The sequence below is a fragment of the Columba livia genome, chromosome 10 (genome assembly GCF_036013475.1).
Source record: "Columba livia isolate bColLiv1 breed racing homer chromosome 10, bColLiv1.pat.W.v2, whole genome shotgun sequence".
Taxonomy (NCBI): domain Eukaryota; kingdom Metazoa; phylum Chordata; class Aves; order Columbiformes; family Columbidae; genus Columba; species Columba livia.
The window spans coordinates 22,445,268-22,464,759 of record NC_088611.1 but is presented as its reverse complement, the minus strand read 5'-3'; the positions used below and the strand labels follow the sequence as shown (position 1 = coordinate 22,464,759).

The window sequence follows — 19,492 nt, the reverse complement described above, 5'->3', positions numbered from 1 at the left end:
ATTTTGGGGTGTTTGCGAGGGGAGCCAAAGAGATTTTTCAACCCTCACCTCTTCAAACTGATGTTCTATCCATTAGCTTATTAAACCCTGTGTTATTTCCCGTAAAAACTGTCTGTCTTCTGTATCCTTAGATCTTCCTGGCAGCGTAAACATCTTTGACAGATGCTCATCTAATCTGGGCTGAAAACCTGCGGTGGCAGGAGACGCGACATCCTCCCGCTCAGGCTGCTCGCTCTTTCCGGGCACTCGGTGGTGGTGTTTTCCCCAGATTTTAAACTGAGTTTTATTTTGTGAAGAGAAGCTGACCGGTCGCTGTTCCCCTGGAGCTCGGGCAGGCCAGTCGCTCAGCACCCTCGCACGACCGACGGCTCCTCATGCCGTGGAAGCTGTCCCCGTGTCCCCCCCCCCCCGCCGCCGGTCCCCGTGTGCCCCCCCGGTCCCAGGCTGAGCAGAAATCCCTCTTGAGTGGCAGCTCTGGCACCGCGGCGGTGTTTGCGCCGTCCCTGGAGGCGTCAGGTGCGCGATGGAGCCAAGCTAAACCTGGTTTGGCTCTCCTGTGAACCAGATTGACATCTGTGCTATCATGTGCTAAACTGAGCAGGCATCCTGTGTGAAACCGGATAGCTACATGGGCTAAAGTGTTATTACTTTGCTTAGCAAAGAATGAGAAGGTGGCATAAATCTCCTTTTATAGCCATTATTGCCCTTTGTATGAGAGGAGGAAGTGTGGTCTGCGTTCTCTGGACCTGCGGGTGGGTTTGGTGTGACGATGATGGGTGAGGCTGTCACAGCTCCTCGGTCGTGGCCGTGCAGCGGTGCCGGGGCTCGTCAGCATATGCTGTTATCATACTGATTAAGGCAGCCTCGTTAGCTGCATCGGCTGTTGTGCTCTGTGTGCTGCGGTGACTCTGTAATAAGTGATGCATGGCCTGGCCTCAGCAACTGGGAATTACATTAGAAAGAGAAACTGTCAGCTCTTAGAGTGAGCCCGAGCTTGAGTAGGAGCTCTTTACAAGTACCTGGAAGCAGCTTGGAGCCAGGGGGGTCGGGCTCTGCTCCCCAGGAACAAGCGCCAGGAGCAGAGGAAACGGCCTCAAGTTGCGCCAGGGGAGGTTGAGGTTGGATCTGGGAACAATTTCTTCCCCAAAGGGCTGTGGGGCATTGGAACAGGCTGCCCAGGGCAGTGCTGGAGTCACCATCCTGGAGGGCTGACAGCCGCCTGGATACGCGTTGCCGTGGGGTTTTGCTGGGAGAAGGGGAGGCGTTCCGTGCCGGGGAGGTGGTGCTGAGCCCCACGGCAGGAGCCGGGTCGGTGTTTGCTGCACAGCGCTGCGCTCGAGCCGTGCTCAGAGCTGCCCTTGCACCGGACGGGAGCTGCCGGCGCTGGCAAGACGTGGCATCCTGTCCTATTTTCCATTTATTAGCCTGCACTAGTTATTCATAGGAATAATTACCCTTTACCAATTAGTGTTCGTTTAGATCACTTTTGAAAAGCAATTAAGAGGAGCAGGGAATGATAATACATCAAAGTGCATGAGGATATGGCACAAAAGAAATATGGTGCCTTCTTATGTAAGAGACCATGTCAAATCGTGGCCAGCTTTTCCCTTCAAACCGCAATTCTTTGAACTCAGTTTGATGGTTGGTGCTAAAGGTTGGCACTAAACCCCATTCATGCTCTTCATCTCACTTCTGTAGCTCTTCAAGGAGCAAAAACATCATCATGTGAGGTGACAGTATGAAAATGGACGAAAAGATGTGTTGGGTCATTCTACCATGAAAAAGTCATTTGCTTGTCCCTGAGCAGGTGGGTTTAAGTTCTGAAGCGGTTTTGTTCTCAGGGGGCGTGTGGGGCTGAGGAGCACAGCGGGTCCTGCTGCCCTGGGGGCACCGAGCCCCTCGGCACACGCGGCCTGTCGGTTCTGGGGTCCGCGCATCTGGGTGCTCGTGCACAGGGTCCCACATCGCGGCAGTGCTGTCACATCTACCGTCCCTGCGTCACCGTGGGTCTTTCCTGACTTTGAACTAGGCAGTGAAGATGAAAAACCCAGCGTCATGTGAAACATACGGCCTGAAAACAAATCCTAAGTGTTTTGCTCTGGGTTGCAGTGGGTAGATGCTGCTCTGGAAGCCAAACGTGCTGAGGTGAACTAAGAGTGCCTTGGTAGGCAGAGGTACTGAGTGAGTAATCCTGGGAGAGGGGCAAGGGGCGGCGAGATGACGTTTGGGCCAGAGGGTGGAATGAGCCGCAGGGCGGTGGAGCTTTGGGGTCATGCGTGTGTTGGGAGAGAAGAATAGTGACCTCATGTTGGCTCAGTGCTCGCTGTGCCTCAGCAGTTAGGCCTCGTTTCTGTGGTTGGGTGACACAAACCTGTCCGGTTCCCGGCAGCACCGCGGGATGGCTGCGGCCCCGCGGCCGTGCCACCGGCACGGACCATCCTCCGCTGGGCCTCTGCGCAAACCAGCGGTCTTGCACAGAGAACAGACACCGGCGGGTTGTTTCATATGCAGCTCCTGGATTGTTCTGCTGGTGTTGACAGAGCTGTGGTAACTGAGGAGCAGTGTCCGTTCCGGAGCGCTTGGTGTTGGTTCCGCGCTCACGTGCCGGGGGCGGGCGCCGCTTTGATTAGTCTGAGATAACGAGGTGTGTCAGCAGATACGGAGCTGGGGTGCTGCTCGGGCTGGTTTTGTGTACTCTGCTGCAAATCGTGAATGCGCTGGAGCACATTCCGCATTCATTATTGATGGCTAAATAAGTGAATCCCCTAAGTGTATTTGTTCGCTGCTTCATCTTTGTGCTGCCAGATTCACCTAAGGACGTGCTCTGAATCTGCACTCTGTCAGGACTGGTTCCACCGCAGAGACTGTGCTACAGGAAGAACACTGTTCCTGTACGACTGTAGGCTGCTGGTTGTTCCTGGCACTGATGGCTGGATGTAATCATGAAGTTAGGAATTCATGTGACAAAAGTCACAGCATGTTGCCACCTTTATTTGCGTAGAATTTTATATTTTAAAAAGTCTGTGTACAGCATAAGGATATGAGGAAAATACAGTTTTCTGCCAAAAGTGCTTCAATACTTAATTTATAAAAGATTTGGTAGGCATAGGTGTGCAATAGCAGAGGAAGAATTGAAACAAAAAGACTGCCAATGGTTTCCTATACTTTGGGACTCAAACCCGTGAGATCTGGCCTCGGGGGCTTTGGCAGTTCCTCTGACCGTGCTGCTTTTGCCCCTTCCCAGCAGCAGGTGCAGTTCGGGGGGTTCCAGCCCATGGGGTGCTGTTGGACACCCGTGGCGCGCTGCTCACGCGGGCAGGTTCCGTGTGGCGCCGCCAGTCTAGAGCTACAGTGCAGGGTCCCTGCGGGAGCGTTCCAGGGCCGAGCCCCAGCCCCGAACCGTGCTGCGGATTGACGCCGGTGGCCGCAGAGGTGGCCGCGGGGCCGGGGGCTCCGCACGCCTGCTCAGGGCTTCACAGGCGCCTTGCGGAGCTCAGGAGGGAGCTTTACCTGTGGAATACAGGCTGGTACCTAACAACAATGCATTACAAGATGATGGTGTGTGTGAGGCACTGCTGCTACCTGACCCCTCTGTGTTTTAACTCAGTATTGTTACCCGTATATTCTAAATGCTGAATCCCTGGCAGTTTTTGCATAACTGCTAGACTGTGAGGCAAAGGTGGTCCCCAAGGTTTGGGGTTGTGCTCCGAAAAAGGCGGGCGAAACAGGACTTGATTGTTGAAGAAACTTCATTTCTGAACAGACCCTTGTTTCTTAGTGTGAATGCATAGGAAATGCAAATACCTTTATTTTTCATCTATATATATGTATTTGTCAATCAGTTCTAATTGGCCCACCTGGGGAAAATCCTTCAGCCCTCCTCGTAACACTGTTCTAATTGCTTTCTTTAGTCTCTTTCCAATTAGCCCAAGTTAGTGTTGACAATATTAGTGTAGTGTGAATTAGCAACTTAAGACCAGATGCAAAGATAGTACGGGGAGAGGGTTGAGAAGCAGCTCGGAATAGAGAACGGCAGCTCGGTGCCTTCCTGCGCCTCTGCTCATGAATGCCCCGCGTGGACCCGGCCGCGTTCCCAAACTGCTGATATTTGTAACAGATTTAGCCATGTCCTGTTCCTTTGAGCTTCTGAAGTGCGAGGAGGAAGGGAACTGCACCACAGGGACGTGCCTCGTGCCCCACCTGTCCGCACAGAGAGACGTGAAGGATCTCTTCTCTGTATCGCTTTTGGAAGAGCAAAGCGTCAGAATTCCATGTCAGAGTGATAAATGTGGTATTGTCAAAAGCAAATGTAGTCAAAGCAGCTTCTAAATAAGGAAGGAGCAGCAGTGAGTCAGCGGAGGGGGGATATCGGTCCGGCGGCCGATGCTGCAGCTGGGGTGCAGTGTGGGAGGGAGCTGGGAGGCTCCGGGCTGTGCCCACAGATCTGCAGCGTGTTTGGAGAAGCTGTTGGGCCGGGGAGAGTCAGAACTGTAATTACAAGGTGCTCTCGAGATGCTTAGTATAGACTGGAATGGTTGCTTTCCTTTAGGTCCTCTGTTAGATCCACGAAAAGCTGAAATGGTGACTCAGACTTGTCTTGTTCCGCAGGTGGCGGAGGAGCTGGCGCCCGCATGAGTCCACGCTCCTGCTTTTACATCTGTGGTTCCAGCGCTCTGGAGAGGGTTCACAGCTGGAAATAAGCCCATAATTTAGCAGAGCTTTAAACCAGAGAAGCTACAGCAACTGGTGATGTGTGCTGGTTTTGAGAGGCAGAGGTTGGGTCTGACCACCTCCGGGTGCCCAGCGCTGCACCCCGCTCACCCAGGCCCGGCCCAGCACCTCACGGGAGGCGGCGGAGCGGCCTACGGGCTGTCCTGCTGCCAGTCCAACCTGGGTGAATTAGATGGGACATGGCATCTTTTAATTGTTCCTAACAAGCAGATGCGGTGGATGGGGGAGATGTCAGAGGAGGCCGTGCTGGGTTCCAGCGGGTGCTGTTTGCTCAGCAGGACTCACGCCGGGCCGGCAGCGCTTGGGACAGCAGAGCTGGGCAGGGGAACGGAGAACGCGGCGGGAAGGCAAGCGGGGCGGCTGAACCCCATTCTCAGCTGACAGGGGAGGGACAGATGGGTTAAAGGCTCGATTTGTTGGCGTTGCCATGTGTGGAGAGCCCTGACGAGGCTGCCCGTGGCGATGGAGCTGGCGGGATGCAGGATGGCGGCTGTGGAGAGCTGCGCTCGCCCCAGCCCCGGCACGTCACCTGTGCCGTGTGCTGGAGCTGAGGCAGCAGCCATGGGAAACACATGCGTGGAAAGCAAGCAGAAGCCTTAAAAATAGAAAGACTTTTGTAGGGGAGCGGGTTGGGGGATCTGTGAAGGCAATCTTCCCCATAAAACATGCATTAGAATGAGGAAATATATGGAACATGAGAGACATGGCAATATTTTTGGCTAATCCTTAAGGCTCGTAGGTTGTGTTTGCAGCAAGAAGGAGCGGGGGGAAGGACAGGAGGTGCCTGCTCTGGACAGAGGGCGGGAGGCCGATGGAAGGTGATGTGCTGGGGGTTGGTTGGTTTGTTTTCTGGAAGCACTGTGTTGTGTTAAGCCGTTAGTGCATAGTCCAAGCAGCAGCAGGCTCCCTGACCCTGCCGGACCGGGGCAGCGGCGTGTCCGCTGTTCTCCCGGCAGGCGGGTGGTGTGTGCGCAGCGGTTTTCTGCCTCCTGCGCTGGGCGGTTTCATTTCCAAGAACTGTCTGGAGGAGACCTTTGCTGTCAGCCCCGCTTTGCTGCAGGGCGTTTCTTTGTGGGGGAAGCCTCTGCATTGGTTATGCTTTCGTTGCTGTTTTTTCACCAACTCAAATGGTGAAGAATTGAAGGTAAAGACGCCTTGTCCTTGTGTATGGGCTGGCGGAGAGGAATTCACCGCGACAGGGACATGGCATCGCTGGGCAACGCGGGTCCCGCCCCACTGCAGTGTTGCCCCTTGGCTGTACAGGTGGACTGAGTTTAGTGTGAATATTTGTCAGCTCGTCCCTGCCTGTGAGATGGTGTGTGTGCCCCTCACGTACGCATCGTGTGCATTTGCCGTGGCTGTGCACTAATGAGGGCATTTAAGCGTGGGACCTGATTTGTGTGTGCAGCTGCTCGGTGCTCACTGAGGGCTTTCTGTACAGATGTGACTGTGTGTGCGGTTGTGTGACAGATAATTTGGCAATGAAGGGCTTTCAGGCTTCATGCCTGAGTTCCCCTGCCTTGACACGACAGCGAGTCTCTGGTCCGTGGGAGCAGCGCAGGTTTGGCCGGTGTGAAACACCCGGGTCCTCCCGCAGAGCAGGGGCTGGAGGGTTCGTGTTCTCGTGTTGGGACGCGGAGTCAGAGCAGCGACGACTGGCAGAGGCTTTGGAGCAGTGCTGGGTTTGCATTGGAAGTTGTCACAGGCACGGCTGACAATTCAGGAAGATTAAATAGAAAACAGCATTTTGATATGCTTTTGCTGTTGAAGATTATCTGGTGATCAAAGTCATTAAACGTGTTACGTGAAAGGTTTACTTGCAAGGAGGGTTGTTCACGGGGTTGTTCCTTCTGCTCCCAGGAGCGGAGGGCTGCCGCCTTGCCAGGCGAGCTGTGCAGGCCGGGGACTGACAGTTCACCTGGCCCTGCGCCCCTGCGGCCTGGCTCCGCAGCTTCCCCTCGCTCTTCACTTCAGTGCTGCTTATTTCAGGTAAAAATCCATTGCTTTATTTGGGGCGGTCCCCCTGTTTCTCCTGCTCACCTCCTGGCCCCGTCCCACACTGGAGCACCACGGCTCCATGTCACTGGGAACGGGCTGTGCCACCACGGCTCCATGTCACTGGGAACGGGCTGTGCCACCGTGGCTCTGGCTCCATGTCACCGGGAACGGACTGTGCCATCACAGCTCCATGTCACCGGGAACAGGCTGTGCCACCGTGGCTCTGGCTCCATGTCACCGGGAACGGGCTGTGCCACCGTGGCTCTGGCTCCATGTCACCGGGAACGGGCTGTGCCACCGTGGCTCTGGCTCCATGTCACCGGGAATGGGCTGTGCCACCACAGTCCTGTGTCACAGGGAACGGGCTGTGCCACCGCGGCTCCATGTCACCGGGAACGGGCTGTGCCACCGTGGCTCTGGCCGGCGAGGCCAGGGGAGGACGGGCAGGGATGCTCCAAGCCCAGCAGGCACACGCAGGCTCTGATGCAAATGGAGGGTGTTCTGCTGATGTGCTGAAATCTGTGAATTTGGACCTCGTGTCCTTTGCTCCATGTCCCTGTGTCTCTAGGTTGGGACGGAGCGGTGACTGGCCGGCGTGGCAGCGGGGTGTTGGGGCTGACCCGTCCCTGCCTTCCCTGCCTGGTTCAGGTGGGTGGGCAGTTCATTAGTCTTTCCGCAGCATCTATGCAGATTGCAGTCTAAGCTTATTTTAGAAGAGCAAAAATCAGGAGCAATTAGCAATCTGCTCCAGGAGGAATCTATTAAAAGCCCCAGCCCCCAGGTCTGTTGCGTGCAGAGGACTGTGCTCCGGCTGCCTGCAGCCCGCGGGGTGCGCGGCTGTTCCCCGGCGCGGCGCTGGCCCGCGGTGTCCCTGCCACAGCCAGCGGTTCACATGAAGAACACGGGAGTTCCTGGGTTTGCTTTTCTGCTGGGTCTGGACCCGCGCGTTCCGGTTAACACGTGCAGGAGTTTTGAACAAGGGTTGGGGGTGCATCTGGGTAGGCAGAAGTTAGAATAAATAAACAAATTAAAATCTTGATTTGCTTCACCCTGCTGGGATGACGGTTACTTTTTTTAAGTGAATGTCATTACGTGATTGGTACCTCAGTCAGCCTGAGAGCCCCCGATTTTTGCCTTGTATAAAGGAATATAAATTCAAAGAACCAGAGAATTCCGCACGTCTGCATGTGAGCAGAAAAGGAGGAAGGCGTTTTCTGTTTCAGGCAGTGCCTTAGCAGCAGGAACGCTTCCATCCAGGTCTTCTGGCGCGTGTGGTAAGACACAAGCGCGGCAGGAGCATGCTCCGGCGGGGGCGCCGCGAGACCCTGGCTGCGCGCACACCGGGGAGCGGGGCCGGACGGTGAGGGGCTGTTGGACACCTGCAGACGCAGCTGATTGTAGCCGGCGCTGCAGCTGCTGGGAAGCCCTTTCTGTTCACATGGTGCTTCAGGAAAAGCCGTGTCCATGGGTGCACGTCAACGGCCTTTGCTGCTGACTCTGTCCTGTTGTGAGCTGCCCCAGTGCCCTGGTACCACTAATGCCCTTTCCTGTTTCCTGGCTGGGAATTAACACTGTTGTACTCCGCCAGGCTATTTCTGTGCTTTCATTTGTATGCTGTATCTATAACCATCTGGTTCTGTGCCCACTAATAAATAAAGCCCGGGATGCTGGGGAAGATGGTGAGAGGAGACAACATGCTTTATGCTGCTCTTCCTTCCTTCAGAAGGCAGTAATGCGATCTCTTCATTCCAGAGGATGTGATGACTCTTACAAGGGCGGTTCTCTCTGCTTCGCGGTGGCAGCTGCACAGCGCGGTGCTCCCAGCACGGTGGGTGTCAGCGGCGAAGCCGGGCCGCCTGCAGCCTGCGCCGGGCCGCGGTACGTGATGGAGATCGTGAGGGAGGATCCCATCTGGTGTGGAAAGCCCTTTGGAGATCGTCTCCCCACAGCTGTTGGTTTCTCTGTCACATGTCCTTTACCTTCTGCAGTGCGGTAGTGAGATACAGCAGCTCTTCCTTCACCCTAAAACTGGGTTCAACTGAAAACAGACCAGCGAATGGGAATGGGCACCCAAACCTGTCCCGAGTTGAAGAGCAGAACTGTCTGATGGAATCCCGAGCTGCTGCGGGTGCAGCGCTGCGGTGTGTGCTGAGTGCCCATGCCCATCCCTCTGTCTCAGAGATTTGAGGCTTACATGATTACAGTTTATGGGATGCTTTGAGGTGTTAGATGAAAAGTCCTTTGAGGAACTGTTATGTATTTTTAGTGCTAGTAGAGGTGTAAAGCCTTAGCCTGCCAGGAAATTGTTTCAGTGGATTCATGAATGCACAGATTTTTGAGGCCAGACGGCCCTGCTGGGTAATCCAATCTGAATTCCGTGTATAATGTTTTATCCTGTTACTGCTGTATAAGAAGTCGGGTGGCTCCTATCTGTGTGGACGGCCAAGGCGAACTCTAGTAACTGATTGTAAAGCTCCGCTCTCTTAATGATCTGTGAAATCTTTCCATGTCTGGATTAAGGAATGTGAGATGCTGGAGTGAGCCATTTAATGATCTTCTCCTTTATTCCATGTCAGTGACTCGGGGAGTGATTCACATTCTTGCACAGTTCTCTTGCTTTCTCTGAGTTTGAATACACTCTCTTTTGCATCTTAATAGCCCCAAACCACACAACTCCAGTTACATCAGTTAGGGGCATTCAGGGTATAAAAGCCTCTATTCCTGGCAGTTGGACATGGTCTTTATTTTATTGTCTGTGCTTGCAAGTTATCTTACAGCGCAGCTCTGCTGGCCCCAAGGGACACGCAGGGCACGTCCTGTGCGTCCCTGTCCCGTGCGAGCCCGTGGGGTCGTGGACACGTCACTGGGGCCTCTCTCCAAGTCACTGTGACTCTGCGAAGTGTCCTCGTGGAACGGGCGGCAGATGGAGGCGCAGACACCAGCGCACGCAGCGGCTTTGCGGAGGTCTGGAGGGACCCTGGGTCAGAACCTCCTGCTGCGCTGAGCTGAGCCGCTGCTTTCATCCAGGACATCCCGCGGGGCCTGGGCTTCGGCGTGGGGCTCCACCGGCTCTTCTTCCTCTGGGGCGACTCTCACTGAACAGTTTCTAATGTGCAGTTGCACCATTTTCACCTTCCTTTTTGCAGTAACCGTCAGTTGCAAAACCAGTGGTGCTGCAGTTGTGTGAAGAGCATGGCCCCTCCGGGCTGCTGGGGCTGCGGCTCCGAGGGGGGTTCCTCACTTCGTGTCCAGACACGGGCTGGGGTTGGAATTGGAAAAGCAGGGTGAGGGAGGTTCTGTTCATTCCCGTGCTGTACTGTTTTGATATCCCTCTTTTGGGCGTTGTGGGCAGCGGTGTCGCCTCCAGCTCTTCCCGAAGGCTGTGCGGTTGGGTTTCAGCTGGCCGTGTCCCTGTTCACAAGCACACGAGGAGGTGCCAAGGGCTGCTGAGGAGGAGGAGCAGGCGATGCCTGCGGCTGGGGCACGGCCGGTTCCGGCACCACGCGGCTGCTCTCGCCGGGGTCGGTGTTGGTGTCCCCGTGTGTTACGTGGGCTGCACCGGGACCAGAGCCTGGAGCCTGCAGCGCTGGGACGGGCAGGGACGGGTCTGCTGACGTTACCTGCAGATGAAGGTAGATGGAGCAGTCCCAGGGCTGGGGTGGACATGGAGCAGGAGCTGGACTGCGGAGCAGCGCGATGCTCCCGTGCTCGCCGCACTCGCATTGCCCTGTGCCGTGCTGGCGTTCCACTGCGGCCGTGCCTGGTTGTAACCTGCTTTGCTGCTGTTCTTTGAGAAATGCCAATCTGCTCTCGGCTGGTCTCCTTGCAAAGCAGGAGAAAACATGATAATATGTATTTTTGCTGCCTAAATTTAGCTCCGGAATCTTGTCTGGTCCCAGTGGCACTCCTGTGGTAAACCACAGCTTGGAAGTGAGGGTCAGCCGCATGTCGCCGTGGGTAAATACCCGCTGCAGGGACTGCCCGCGCACGGGCTTCTCTTGCTGGAGAGGGGAAGGGGACGGGCCCAGTTTGGGTTGATGTGCTGAGTTTGTGTGGCACAGGGTGCAGGAGAGCAGCCCTGTGCCGGGTGTGCGGCTGCTGCGCGGCCTGGCACAGAGCTCTGCCGGCAAACCGCTCCGGGAGCAGGTTCCGTGCTGCAGGGATGGCTTTGGCCGCAGCCGGCTGCCCAGAGCCGGTCCTGGGGCTGGGGACAGGGCTGGGGACAGAGCCAGGGACAGAGCTGGGGACAGAGTCGGGCCGCAGCGTGTCCCCCAGAGCCCGGCTGTGCTCCCGCTCCTGCGCTGGGGCGGGTTTCGCTTCTCCTTCGCTTTCCTCTCGCCTCTTTCCGTTTAAACAGCCACATGTCCGCTAACGTTGGCTCCAGACTGCTCAGAGGCGCTGGAAATAGTGGGTTTATTTTAGGAGACTGGCTGAACGTTCTTGCCGCAGTTGCTTTGGGCTGGATTCTGCCTTCAGCAGCAATCCTGGAGTAAGCCTGGTGGTGGCTTTAGGTGGACTAATAGCTTTTTTTCCAGAGTCTAAATATTAAAGCCTAGCTAATTGAGGTGGTAAGGGACTTTTGAGACTCTGAATTACTTATATTGTGATTTTTACCTTAATTTCTATTTTTAATGCGTTCTGCCAAAGCTGGTACTGGTGGCGGCTGCCAGGTCTGGTACCTGGGTCCTGTGTTTTCTTTGCATCAGCCGCGTGTCTCTGGCTTCTCCATCCGCCGTCGTGGCTGCTGTGACCGTTGTATTGGAAGCGGCGGACATGCCGGGCGCGGCAGGACGGGCCCGACACGGCAGGACAGGCCCACCGGGCGCGGCAGGACGGGCCCCGCGCGGCACCGGGCTCGGCAGGACAGGCCCACCGGGCGCGGCAGGACGGGCCCCGCGCGGCACCGGGCTCGGCAGGACAGGCCCACCGGGCGCGGCAGGACAGGCCCCGCGCGGCACCGGGCTCGGCAGGCCGGGCCCCGCGCGGACGGGCTGGGACTCGCACCGCTCTGCCCGTCAGACCTCCCTGCTGCTCACGCAGGGCTCTGCAGTTCTCCCCATGGCGCTGGGATGCTGCTTCAGTTAGTGGAAGAAAGGGTATTAAATGGCTAAATTCCGCTCTGTTTTTCTTCTCTAACAAAGCTGAACATCTCGCCAGGTTCTTTAGGAAACAGCGTGGTCATCAGCGCGTTGAATTCATTCGGGGTTGGCGCTTGGTGCGCGGGAGCTGCTGAAGCCCCATGGAAAAACTTGCAATACATTTGCTTGAGGACCAGCGTTGCTTGTGGACTTATCTGGGTGGGTTTTGTCCACGCTTGAGTTTGTTTTTCTTAGGAAAAGAAATTTTGACTCTGGAGTTCAGCTCTTTCAATGTAGTTTTTGTTTGTTTGAAGAAATAATTTCCCTTTGCTAATTGTTATAGTCAGGAGGCAATTCCAAAAGAGCCTTTTGTCTGTGACAGCTGTAGCAGCCGTGTGCTGTGTGCTCCTCTCCCCAGGGCTGCACCGCCCAGCGGTGTCTGTCTGTCCGTCCGGGGGCTGTCACCAGTGTCTGTCTGTCCGGGTGCCATCAGCTCGCTTACGCTTTCCATCTGGTGCATGCGTGTGTGGTTGGAAGTTCTGTTTCTGTTTTTAAATCTAGCATAATTGCAACGTGCCATTATATTTGTTGTCAGACAGTCTTGATCTGTGGAAGGTTTTGGTCTTGGCTCAGCTGGAGTTCAGAATAAACCCTGTTTGGGTTCATTTGGGTGGTTGGTTTTGGGGTTTCCGTTTCCCGCCCGGGGAACGCCGGCGTGCCCAGCAGGGCAGAGCTGTCGGCGCTTGGCACAGCTCTGCCGATGGAAGAGAAGCGGGTGCTTTGCTGCACCCAGAGCCTTGTTCCTCCCAGCTGCTGGGTGGTGCCTCTTCGCCTGCCCGGCCGGCTGCTCCCCGTCCGCATCCAGAGGCGGTTTGTATGGAAATAGGCTGGCGGTGACCTCGGTAGGTTGGGGTCACGGTCCCCTGTGACAGGTGCCGCGGTTGTGTGCGTGGAGCGCGTGAAGAGCACCGCGAGATCCGCTCCTGCGGGGCCCTGGCGGGAGCGCCTCAGCTCGTTTGGTCTTAAGTGCTCGCCCGGCTTAGTTTTCGTTATTTCGACTGCTGCCGCCTCACCTTTGATCTGTGTTCTCAGACATCGAGAAGCTGCCCGTGTCTCCCTTCGCTCCCTGCACAGAGCGAGGGGCTCGGGCGAGGAGGGTCTCCCAGGTGAGGGGGCCGAACCTACAGGGAAGCGTGGCTGTTCTGGCGCTGCTGGCGGGTGCTGTGTGCTGGGGAGGGGCCGACGGGGTTGATCCTGCTGCTTTGGAGACGCCTTTCCCCCTGCGCGCGGCAGCGTGGGCGGGCGGGCAGAGGCTGCGGGGCTCGGGGTGCGGGGCAGCACCGGCTGCACGCTCAGGATAACTCGGCCTTGTCCGCGCTGGGGCTCAGTCCCAACACGTGGGTTTGAGCAGAACCTTGTGTTTTCAGGACAGTTTCTCCTTCCGAAGTGATAGTGCTTGGGGTACATGAACTGGGCTGCTTCTGCTGTTGGTTACTGCTTGTGGCCGCAGGGGTGGCGGGGGCTGGAGAATGGAGCCCGTCTCCATCCAGCCGCGGTGTCCGTGGCCTGAGCCAGCTCCCTGGGGCTGTGGCTGCGCTGGTGCTGCCTGGCCTGGGGCAGGTGGCTTTGGCTGGTGTCACAGCACACTTGGTGTTTTAACGACGAGTGCAGGCTCGCGGTGTGTGAGATGTGTGTGCAAGGGCTCTCCCAAGGAGAACGGTGCTTTCCCTCGAAAAACAGGGTGACAAAGCACTAGAAAATGCACGAGAGGTAATTGTGTGGTGAAGAGGGCTGGGCTTTTAGTGAGACAGCACATGAGTAGTCTGACGGGGGAATAAAAGAAATTGTGAGTCAAATGGTATTCTTAGTATATTCTGTGTTTGTAGAAGAATTGGATTCTCCTGTGAGCCCGACTTGCTGTGCTATATTTGCAATAAACTATTGGGTCTAATCCCAGTTGTGAGACAAATAATGGCTTTTGTTGCCAAGCACATTTTCTCACTTGTCACAAATCAGTGGGGTGAACCATATGCTAGAGGCAGGGCTGTCCCTGTTGGGAGGATCAGCCGTGGCGTTGTTCTGGACGGGCGGTTCGGCATCCCCGGAGCTGCCCCGGGCCAGCCGGGGTGCTGGGGGCAGCGGGCGCTGCTGTCCCGCCATGCCCGGGCATGGGGAGCACGTGGGTGCGGAGGAGGAGCAGGTCTGGGAAAGCCTTTGTGGCAGCCCGTTGCTGGAGAAACCTCTGCTTTGTCTGGCCCTGTCTGAGCAGCCGGAGCCTGGCCCTGGCCCCGCCGGACCCCGTGCAGGGGCTGGCATGGTGTGCCGGAACCGCCAGTGCCTCCAGCAGGGGGGCGTTTGCTTGTGGGGAACCAGCCAGGGACTGCAGCTGGGGGCCGGGGGTGTGCGGGATTCCCGGGGCACTGGGGTGTGCAGGACTCCTGTGGTCTCTCACATTTCGATTTGGGCTGCACACCTTCACAAGTCCACTCTGCAGGTTTCTCCACTGCCTGTTTCTCACCGGTTTTTGCCCCCGTGGAGTTGGTTTGTTTAATCAGCCCACCCTAAACTTGTCTGCTCGCCCCCACGTGAACTTTGCAGCAGGTCCAGAGGCTGGTCCTGGTTCCTGCACATGGTCTCGCCTGTTCTGGCAACAGGCTCTGCCGGGACCAAACGGGGTTTTCCTGAGTGGGGCTTTCGTAAACCTGTGGTGTGGGGCCAGCGCATCGTGTTGAAGGTGCGGCACCAAAAAGCGCCACAATATGTCTCACGTGCTGCTTTGACCTATGGTGGGACAAGCAGAGGTAAACGTAGCTGTGAACTGTGGTACCTTCTGCTGCTCACCTCAAACCTATTTTGATTTTTGTTTTAAGAAGCTTTACCAGTTCTGAAGACGGTGATTTCCGGCGCCGCAGCACAGCAGCGCCGCGCCTTGCTGTGCTGGTGCCCGCTGTGGTTGGAGCCAGCGGGGAGCTCGGCCCTCGCCAGCGGCTGGGGGACGTGGCGCTGGAGCCAGGGCTCGCTGGGCAGACTTGCAGAATCACTGCTGGAGAACAAGATTGTCTCACTCCTGTGCTGCCAAGGGATGAAGTGCTAGCTCCCTTGAAGCTGTGGGAGTTTGGCCGCTGTCTCAGCTGGGACTGGGATTTCAACATGGTGTTTGTAAACGCCTGGAATGTGGAGATTCTCCTGCCCAGGAGAATATGTGAACTGTGTGAGGACACAAGGAATAAGTGAATAATAATGAGGAATATCTCTGGTAAAAGTTGCGTTCATCTAGTGGCATTCATCTAGAGTTTAATTGTTATATTTAAAAAATGAGACCATATGGAAAATATCCTTCGGTAAGCTGAGGGTGGGATGCGTTGAAGAAGCGGCGTGTTAGTAAGGAGCTGGCGCTGCGCTGCTGTCTTCCTGCTGACCTCTCCCCATCAGCACGTTTCCTCTGGTGAGTGCTGAAATTGGCCACGGTGCGTCCCAAATAATTTTGTTGTTTGTAAAGCACTGCGTCATGGTGTTGTCAGGGGTGTGTGATCTGGCTGTGCACAGCCGCCGCGGGGCTGCGTGCGTGGCTGCCAGCATTGTCCTCGCTGCAGAGCGCATGAGGTCAACAGCCGAGGAGGGGAAAGAATGAGACTTGCCCTGGTGTCCTGGCCAAGGTGTCAACATCAGCCCAAGCAGCACTTTCCTGAGGCCAGGACAGAATCTGGGGAAGTTCCGTGGCACACGGGGACATCGAATGCAGAGCTCCCTGGGGCGCAGGGGCTGGTCTTGCTGGGGTGGTGATTGCACCAATGCTGGGATCCCCGAAGGTCCTGTTTCCAGAACTTCAATGGAAGTGCCCCCGAGTCTCGTCTCATCTCGGTGCCTCGTGTGGGCTGCTCTTGGGGAGCCTCTTTGTGCCGTAGTTCTGGGGTGCTGGTCGTTGCGCTGGTCTCGTGCTGCAGCTCAGCGTGGCCGGTGGGACGGTGGCACCGGGCACAGCATCCCCGTCCCCGCTGGCACAGAGAGCTGTGGGTCTGCAGGTGACACTTACATGAGAAAGCGACCAAATAACAGCTTTCCCTGGAGGCGTTCCTGGCACTTTGTGCAGGGGGTGCTCTGCTGTCGGGCACTGACACGGGGGCGCTGAGGGCTGCTGGAAAACGCTGTCTGAGCAGCTGCGAATCTTCTTGTGTCCGGGGAGGAACAGTGCCTGACGTTTCGAACCCCTCCCTGCAGTTACCGGTCACAATGAGTGATCTCTTCCCATGAGGGTCCTTCTCTTTCTAGCTCTCTCTTCCCAAGTTTAAGAGTTTGGGGTCAGGCACTGCAGAGATACTTGTCAAACACAGGAAATGTAGTTGGTGCTTGGTTGAAGGTTATAATTAAAGGCCTGTTAATTGCCCCGTGACGGACGGGACTGCTGCAGCTCACAGCGGTACTGCTGGCCAGAACATTGCTCGCAAACAGCACTGGTGAAGATGGGGGTTCTGGTCTGGATTCCAGCTGGTGCCCGTGGAGGGGCAGCCCGGGCCGTGGCAGGAGCCCGGGGTGGGGGTCCTGGGACCCCACTCGCTGGGTCTGGAGCGCAGGAGGGTGAGGGGCTGGAGGATGGAGGGGTGGGCTCACATAGCAGGTGAGGGGCTGGGGGATGGAGGGGTGGGCTCACTCGGCAGCTGGCGGGGCTGGTCTGCAGCGCCCTGTGCGGGCAGGAGAACACGGTGTCCTGAGTGCTCCTGCCCGTCCCTGGGCAGTCAGCCCCAAGTGTTGAAAAAGGCTTTTCTGCCTGCCTGTGCGTTTCCATGATTATCTGGAAAGGCTCCTTAAGAGCAGGTTCACGTTAATGGAGAGGAGGTGCCTGTGGACGCAGCAGCGGAGCCGGGCAGGAGCCGGGGTGACGGTGCCGCTGGCGGGGCTGTTTGTGAGCAATGACTCACCGAGACCTCGGAGCTCTGAAGAATGTTTCCGTTATTGCTTCTGTCTTTGCATTAATGATGGCAGCAGCCCTTCATTTTGTTTTTTGCTGCCAAGCTTTTCCATTTAGCATGCAGCAGCAGCTCCCGGGTCAGCGGCCCTGTCCGTTTGCATGACGGCTGGTGGCTGAGCGGCTTTGGGACTGGTGGGCTGTCCGTGTGCCCTTGGGCTCTGCGTGCCGAGGTGCTCCTGCCCCGGCTGGGGAGACGAGAACGTGTCTGAGCAACGTGCCATGGGAGTGGGGGAAACAAGGACATTCTGTAGGTGAAAATTGGGATGTGCCTTTCTGATGCCTGGATGCCCCAAACCATCCTCACCACTGTGGGACCCGCGTGCCACCGTGGAGCCTGGGTTGTCCCAGGATACTGGGGCTCGTGGCCGGCATGTGGGGCTCATGGCCGGCATGTGGGGCTCGTGGCCAGCGTGCGGGTGATGTGAGCTTGGTGTGGGGCTGCGGGTCCCGCACAAAGCGAGTTCCCATTGCTGGGGTGTGAGTGGTGAGCGCTCCGGCAGCCACGGGCACTCTGTTTGCTGCTGTCTGAGCTGCCTGCAGCGACCCTGTATGAGACAAGGACAAACCTTGGGCCAGGTACAAAGATCGGATGAGCAGCAGCAGCTCAGATCTGGAAAAAAATAGGAAGAGGTAGAAAATGGAAGAGATCGCAGAAGCCTTATTGATATTGCCTGTATGTCCGTGCATTGTCAGGGCTGTTAAGAGCCGTTCTGCAGAGCGCCTTGGGTTGTAGTCCACGGTGAAAAGAGAACTGGAGATCAAATCTGTTGTTGTGTTTCAGATGTATATCAAACCTGCTCAGGAAGGCAGAGAGCTGTAGAGCGAGTCCTGCGTTGGCACCAGCAGGAGTGGGGACGTCAGATCCATATGGGGTGTAATGAAGTTTCCACTGACCTCGTGTGGGAAGGAAACTCTTGTCAGCAGGGGAATGTGAAGGTTTTAAAAATGTTTTGTTATGAAACTGGTACCTTTGTATGCTGTAGAAAGTGCCGTTGCAAGGGGAGCGAGTCCATTTATCTCTGTGTACCAGTGCGAAGGGGAAGGAGAGGGGATGCAGAATCGGTGTTTGCCAGCGTGCAGCTCTGTCTCAGCGTGGTGCCCGGTGCCACAGGAGCAGGATGCTGCGTGTTTTGGTGCGGGAGTAAAGACCAAGATGCTCTGACACCAGTTATTTGAGAGCGCTTTTGCAATGGGATTTTAATTTCTTTTGCTCCATTCTTTTACATAGTGGGGTTGTTTTTGGTGTCAGGGTGCTGTGCAGCACAACTGTGAGCCAGGTCCTGCCCGTGTCCCCGTCCCCCGGGTCCCCATCCCCCGCCTGCGGGGGGTGAGGTGGGTCACAAAGCAGCTCTGGTTTGACACGGTTATCCAGGCAGGCTTTGGGAGCAGAAAATGGCTTTGCTGGTGGTCGGAGCAGCATGTTGAGTCCCATCCCGAGATCCCGTGTGAGCCTCAGGTGCGTTTGGATGAACAGTTGTGCTGTGTTCTCCGGGTACCAGTAGCACACAGAAGTGCTGTAAAAGCAGTGCCCACGGAGGGTCCCGCGTAAGGTGGCTGAACTTTGGAGGTCTCAGCATTTGTTACTTCCAAGGAGCTTTTGCGGTGACCTTCAGGCAGCCTGTGGCCTCCAGTCCCATTGCTGCCGTTGTTAATTTACCCGCTAATGAGGTGGCTGCAGGTGTCCTTGTTCCTGCAGCTCCGAGCTCACCTGGCGGGCTGGGGGTGGCCCGGGCTCCCTCCGCGGTTGTTCTATGAAGAAGTGTTGAAAAGTACTAGATTCTCAGGATGGCAGCTTTAACCGTCTCCATGTGGGATCCTCACAAATGTGAAGACCTTGACGTTGTCCATGAGTCTTCTGTGATTTCCGTCAGTGCTTCACGTGATCATTAATAATGTCTCTGTTCAGCACCTGGTGTGGAGCAGTGATTGTCTGGGTAGAGCCGCGGTGTGGCCGTGGGTCTGTGGGATCCGTGGGGCTGGCCTGCCCCGCCTGTAGAGGTGTTTGTATATGGATTTATGTAGATATATGCACAGTCAAGATTATTTCGCGCATTAGAATGGCCCCAATGTATTGTCTCGTTTCGGGTCACTGAGCTTCCCAATGCCAACGCAGCGATGTTGTGTGTGCGCACTCGGGCAGCGCAGGTATTGTCAGTTTGCTGTGGTGAGTTACGGTCTGTCATCTCGCCGTGCTGAACGTGCAGAGGGAACTGAGGATGAGGTCAAGCCCCTCTTGCCAAAGAGCTTTACCAGTTTCGATACCTCCTTCCTGGTGCAGGCTGAGTCCTCCTGCCACGCTCCGCAGGGCTGTGCACAGCACGCTGCTCGCGCCGGGAGCGGCTTGAGGCGCGTTTCTGCTGCGCCGTGTGCTGCACTGCTGCGCCGCTCCTGCTGCGTCATGTGCTGCACCGCTGCGCCGCTCCTGCTGCGTCGTGTGCTGGAGCTGCTGCGCCGCTCCTGCTGCACTGCTGCGCCGCTCCTGCTGCACTGCTGCACCGCTCCTGCTGCACTGCTGCACCGCTCCTGCTGTTCTGTGTGCTGCACTGCTCCTGCTGCACCGTGTGCTGCACTGCTGCACTGCTCCTGCTGTGCCACTCCTGCTGCAGAGGGCGAAGGGCCCGCCTGCATCTCACGAGCAGCGTTCCCCCCTGTAGCAGTTGCTGCTCTTGCAGCCTCGGCTGCTGTGGGTGAGAAGGGGGAGCTGGAAAAAGTGCAATTT

At 56.6% G+C, this 19,492-nt stretch overlaps 1 protein-coding gene across 3 annotated transcripts in view; it reads left to right on the top strand.

Moving 5' to 3' along the window:
• SRGAP3 (SLIT-ROBO Rho GTPase activating protein 3) overlaps positions 1-19,492 on the top strand; it is an 81,070-nt gene that overhangs the window by 17,209 nt on the left and 44,369 nt on the right. The window lies entirely within an intron of this gene.